Consider the following 6,494-nt stretch of genomic DNA (forward strand, 5'->3'; position numbering starts at 1 on the left):
TGTCTATGACTATGAAAGAAATTTATATTCTATTGAAATTAAGCAAACACTAATATGAGTTTAACTCAAAGTTTTACCTTTCTAAGACTGGCTCTTACAAGTCTAAAGCACTGCATAGTGTTTTAAAGGAAATACATTTCTTCATATGTGGTATTTTTGAGGTGGCATATGAATACATGGAGTATACATCCATCCATCCATTATCCAACCCGCTATATCCTAACTGCAGGGTCACGGGGGTCTGCTGGAGCCAATCCCAGCCAACACAGGGCACAAGGCAGGAAACAAACCCTGGGCAGGGCGCCAGCCCACCGCAATCCTTGAGTCTGGTGCCTTAGACCACTCAGCCATCCTGACATGGAGTATACAGCTAATCATATATTAAAAGTAATGCATTCAATTTTGCCTTTAAATGGATGGGTGGATGGATGGATGGATAGATAGATAGATAGATAGATAGATAGATAGATAGATAGATAGATAGATAGATAGATAGATAGATAGATAGATAGATAGATAGATAGATAGATAGATAGATAGATAGATAGATAGATAGATAGATAGATAGATAGATACTTTATTAATCCTAAGGGGAAATTCACATACTCCAGCAGCATACTGATAAGGAAACAATATTAAATTAAAGAGTAATAAAAAAATGCAGGTAAAACAGACAATGACTTTGTATAATGTTAACGTTTACCCCTGGGTGGAATTGAAGAGTTGCATAGTGTGGGGGAGGAACGATCTCCTCAGTCTATCAGTGGAACAGGACAGTGACAGCAGTCAGTCACTGAAGTTGCTCCTCTGTCTGGAGATGATACTGTTCAGTGGATGCAGTGGATTCTTCATGATTGACAGGAGCCTGCTCAGCGCCCGTTGCTCTGCCACAGATGTCAAACTGTCCAGCTCCATGCCTACAATAGAGCCTGCCTTCCTCACCAGTTTGTCCAGGCGTGAAGCATCCTTCTTCTTTATGCTGCTTCCCCAGCACACCACTGCGTAGAAGAGGGCACTTGCCACAACCGTCTGATAGAACATCTGCAGCATCTTATTGCAGATGTTGAAGGACGCCAGCCTTCTAAGGAAGTATAGTCGGCTCTGTCCTCTCTTGCACAGAGCATCAGTATTGGCAGTCCAGTCCAATTTATCATCCAGCTGCACTCCCAGGTATTTATAGGTCTGCACCCTCTGCACACAGTCACCTCTGATGATCACAGGGTCCATGAGGGGCCTGGGTCTCCTAAAATCCACCACCAACTCCTTGGTTTTGCTGGTATTCAGGTGTAGGTGGTTTGAGTTGCACCATTTAACAAAGTCCTTGATTAGGTCCCTATACTCCTCCTCCTGCCCACTCCTGATGCAGCCCATGATTGCAGTGTCGTCAGCGAAATTTTGCACGTGGCAGGACTCCGAGTTATATTGAAAGTCCGATGTATATAGGCTGAACAGGACCAGAGAAAGTACAGTCTCCTGCGGCGCTCCTGTGTTGCTGACCGCAATGTCAGACCGGCAGTTCCCGAGACGCACATACTGAGGTCTGTCTGTAAGATAGTCCACGATCCATGCCACCAGATATGAATCTACTCCCATCTCTGTCAGCTTGTCCCTAAGGAGCAGAGGTTGGATGGTGTTGAAGGTGCTAGAGAAGTCCAGAAACATATTCTTACTGCACCACTGCCTCTGTCCAAGTGGGAGAGGGATCGGTATAGCATATAGATGATGGTATCCTCCGCTCCCACCTTCTCCTGGTATGCAAACTGCAGAGGGTCGAGGGCATGGCGGATCTGTGGCCTCCAGTGGTGAAGCAGCAGACGCTCCATGGTCTTTATCACATGTGACGTCAGAGCGACAGGCCGGAAGTCATTCAGCTCACTAGGACATGATACCTTTGGGACTGGGGTGATGCAAGATGTTTTCCAAAGCCTTGTGACTCTCCCCTGTTCCAGGCTCAGGTTGAAGATGCGCTGTAGAGGACTCCCCAGCTCCAACGCACAGGCCTTCAGCAGTCGTGGCGATACTCCATCTGGACCCACTGCTTTTCTGGCACGAAGTCTCCTCAGCTCTCTGCTTACCTGGGATGCTGTAATTGTGGGTGGGGAGAAAACTCTCTCCTATGCTGGCATCAGCAGAAGGATGGGTGGAGGGTGCAGCACTCCGAGGTGAGAGTGTGTTAGGGTGGTCAAACCTGTTAAAGAAGTTGTTCATCTGGTTTGCTCTCTCCACATCTCTCTCGATGGTGGCACCCCGCTTCGAGCTGCAGCCAGTGATGATCTTCATCCCATCCCACACTTCCTTCATGCTGTTATTTTGTAACTTCTGCTCCAGCTTTCTCCTGTACTGCTCCTTCGCCGCCCTGAGCTGAACTCGGAGTTTCTTCTGCATGCACTTGAGCTCATGCTGATCACCACCTTTAAAAGCCATTTCCTTCTGGTTCAAAAGGCCCTTGATGTCACTTGTAATCCATGGCTTGTTGTTAGCATAGCAGCGTACTGTTCTTAATGGAACTACAATGTCCATACAGAAGTTGATGTAGTCAGTAGTGCAGTCAACAACCTCCTCAATGTTCTCACTATATGATCCCTGCAGGATATCCCAGTCGGTAGTTCCAAAGCAGTCTCTCAGAACCTGCTCTGCCTTAGGGGACCACTTCCTGAATGAGCGTGTGGTTGTAGGTAGCTCTCTCACTCTGGGTTTGTAGTGAGGCTGAAGCAGAACCAGGTTATGGTTTGCTATCCCAAGCGCAAGCAGCGGGGTGGCACTGTATGCGTCTTTAACGTTTGTATACAGTAGGTCAATAGTCCTATTTCCCCGGGTGTTACAATCCACATACTGGGAGAAGGCAGGTAATGTTTTGTTTTGTCCAGCGTCACATGGTTAAAGTCTCCAGCGATTAACACAAGCGCCTCGGGGTGCTGCGTTTGCAGATTAGCAACATCAGAATGGATGAAGTCACCCGCTATCTCCACATCTGCCCGAGGAGAGATGTATACAATAACAACAATAACGTGTCCAAACTCTCTGGGCAAGTAATAGGGACGTAAACTTACGGCCAACAGTTCGATGTCCCTGCAGCAAGTGGAGATTTTTATGTTTACATGTCCAGAGTTGCACCATCTTGTATTTACATAGAGAGTGAGTCCTCCTCATTTCCTCTTTCCACAGGTATTTGCGTATCTGTCCGCTCTAACTGTGCTAAACCCAGGTAGCTCCACATTAGCATCTGGGATGTTAGTTGTTAGCCACGTTTCACAAAAGCACAACAAACTGCATTCTCTGTAGGTCCTGACATTTTTCACCAGCGCGGCCAGTTCATCGATCTTATTAGTGAGTTCACATTTCCCAGGATCACAGAAGGTACCAAAGGTTTGTAACGGCACTTTCTTGCAAGCCGCTTCATTTTTAGCTTAGTGCCGGCTCTGCTGCCACGATACCGCCTTCTTACCTCATCAGGTAAATAGGGAACCACACCAGCACGGACATTTGTTCTCAGCACTTGAAGTTGACCACTTGAATAGATGAATCTCGGCGTGTAAAAATCCATGTCCAAGTAGTAAAAAAGTAGTAAAAAGTGTCCAGGGAACGAGTCCACATAAAAGAAAGTGGTAGGAGTAATCAGTTAAATAGATCAAAAGGTAGAAAGGTAAAGTCATACATGCAGCTGCTGGAAAGGCTGCCACTCGCAGCCGTGCCTGAGTCATAGTTACATTATACATCATTATATATTATATTAAATATATATTAAGATATAAATATGTGAAGGGAGCCTTCCTCCCAGAAGAAAGTCGATTCCTTCCACTCGTACTTGGAGAAGAGCTGGAGATGCTCCCCGGACTCTTTGGGGGCTTTTCAATAACTGAGGAAGTCCAAAAAAAACCAAAAAGGAGGAACGGATGCCACCGTGAGGCCACTAGAACTCCTCCGCAGGAGCACAAGTCCAAATGTCCCTGTCCCATTCCTCTCCAAAAAAAAAAGTGGGGAGCAGCCCCCCTCTCCGCCTGCCTCCCCCAAACCCCATCCCCAACCTCCTAACCCACGGGATCATCGCTCCGGCTCTCTCTCCAGTTGCAGGGTCCTTTTGCGCTCGCGGCAGTGCTTCTTGTGCACCGGCCAGTCTTTTTGTTGGCACTGAGAACCGCAGTACCTCACCACCTGGCAACGTCCACAGATGTTGAACTTCCTGAGCCTCTTCTCCATCATAGTGCATGGTGGGTTGTGACACTTGTAATACGTGCAGGAACACTCCTCCTCTTCGACCACCTCCCCATTGGCATTGTAGTACCGCGTGCAGTTCATGTCCAGGTACTGCTCATCCACGGGGTCCACAGGCACCTGCTGAATGGCTAACCATTAGAGGCTTTGCTCCCTCTGTTTACTGGTCAGCTCTTCTGGCTTGGCCTTCCAGCCTATGGGGACAAGGCACAAGTTGTCAAGCCTGTTGTCAACCATTACCGAGTTGATGTGGACCACCTGGAAGCTTGGAGCAATTCCTCCGCGATGTTTTTAATGTAATGGGTTACATTATATTGTGTATTTTTGAAAATCAGAGTGGTTCGCTTACCCACCTTGAAGAAGGCATTTGTTACGCCAATGAGTCAGACAGGCAGGTGTTTTTGTAGCAGTGTGTTTCTCTCAAAGGCAGGTGTCAAGACTGAGGACTTCTCATGGCTACAACTTAATCCTTACCTCAACTGACACCTTTTTTTAGTGGAGAATTAACACAATAAACAAAATCACTAGTAAGATTTTTCTTTTCTGCTTAGGAATATTCATGTTATCATTACCTGTTCACACATTTGTAAATTATGAGCCGAACAAGATGTGTTATGTGGCAATGCTAAAAACTGTACTGCTGTTTTTTGTTAGTATTTGCCTCCAAGGCAATGACAGGAAGAAACATGATTCTGCCATTAGACACAAACCTAAAAATATGATCTGGAGGCAACATGCTGTCAAAGCTCTTCTAAAAATTATTTCAAGTATTATTTTTTTTATAGTTACATTCATCCCGGTATCCTTTACGTATACATTAAAGCACAATTTACTTGTTATCAGTGTTAATTATCATTATTGCCTGTCCAGAAGGGTTAAAGGCAAACCCTGCAGGCACAAATGCAAAGCTGAAAGAGGTGCCAGTTGGATATATGGTGCCCACATACCCAATCAAACAGACCATTACCCAAGAGGCAATTAGAGAAATCTTTTGATCTGAGGCAATGTCTTTATATTGTGAAAGAGAGGAAATTCATGTGAATAAAGGGAGAACATAAAAAAAAGAAATCTTAAGAAAGACTCTTAGTCTGGAATTCAAGGTGTGGCCCAATTGTTGTAAGGAGAGAGTGCAACCTGCTTCACTGCTCTGTCACTGAGCATAATTCACAACAACACACACTTCTATAATTAGAATAAAGGTAGATGGATTGACTTGTCTAAGCTGTGAGTCATATTCAGACATGCAGGTGATTTCATCCACAAATTAACCGGAGTAATGACTTGAATGAAGCACAGTTTTATGACAGTCACTGAGTTTCCATTTTATAAGGAAAGAAAGACTTTATGATGCGAAGAAGTACAGAGTTTGAGATCTCAGTGGAATATTGATTGCTAATCTAAAGTCATCATCTAATAACGTGAGCAAGCCAGTTTTTAAAACCACATTTATTGCATAAGCTTTTTGTAACAACAGCATCCTTTTCTTGGTAAAACAAAAGGTGATCTATTTAGCCTTGGCTTTTCTCCTAATTATCAGAAACACTTAATGATGATTAGCTGGTGTCCCCTTTCAAGGCCCACAATTTGTTAATCGTAAAGACAGAGCAATTTCCTAAAGCAAAGACAAAGGCTGAAACTTCATTGTGCTTCGGATTAACCCTAATCTATATCTTGCAAAGAATGTTTACTAAGCTTTATTCTTGGGAGAATCCTATTCTTATGCTTTAATTTTCCATTCCAAATGAATTTTTCTTCACGAGTATTCTCTGTGCTGCTGGTGTTTGTTGGTATATTTATTCTTTTCTCAACAAGATGTTTCCCCAAACACTGATTGTGAAATCCAATCCATTTACAGGCAGCATTTCTATTTGTTTGTTATGTTATAGGCTCTGTAACTTTGTTCGTATCTCAAGGGTTCCAGGATTCGGTTCTGGTGACCTCTTAGGGTTGTAATCAGAACACATTTTAATCAGAAGCTAATTTATGCATTTAATTAAAATCCATTCTTAATTAAACGTGTTGTTTTCTTGAATCTTAATGCTGCATTAGGACTGCCACTATATAAACTCCCAGCAATGTGGGCTTTACGTTTGCTTAAACTTGGCAAATATTTGTTTGTTTTCAAAAACAGATATCTAGTCATTTTTACCGGACTCACTTTTAAGATCTTATTTTTTTAATGTTTGCTAAACAGTTTATTCATGTATTTTTATTATTCACATTTACCATTTATTACTTCAAGCCATACAATTTTTTAATCTCACTTAATCCAGTTCTTAGCT

General features: G+C 43.7%; 1 pseudogene; it reads right to left on the reverse strand.

Annotated features, from left to right (window-relative positions):
• Positions 1-4,041: 4,041 nt before the first annotated feature.
• On the reverse strand, positions 4,042-4,500 carry LOC114651199 (zinc finger MYND domain-containing protein 19-like; annotated as a pseudogene).
• Between the last annotated feature and the right edge of the window lie 1,994 nt (positions 4,501-6,494).

Source organism: Erpetoichthys calabaricus, chromosome 4 (assembly GCF_900747795.2).
Source record: "Erpetoichthys calabaricus chromosome 4, fErpCal1.3, whole genome shotgun sequence".
Classification (NCBI taxonomy): Eukaryota; Metazoa; Chordata; class Cladistia; order Polypteriformes; family Polypteridae; genus Erpetoichthys; species Erpetoichthys calabaricus.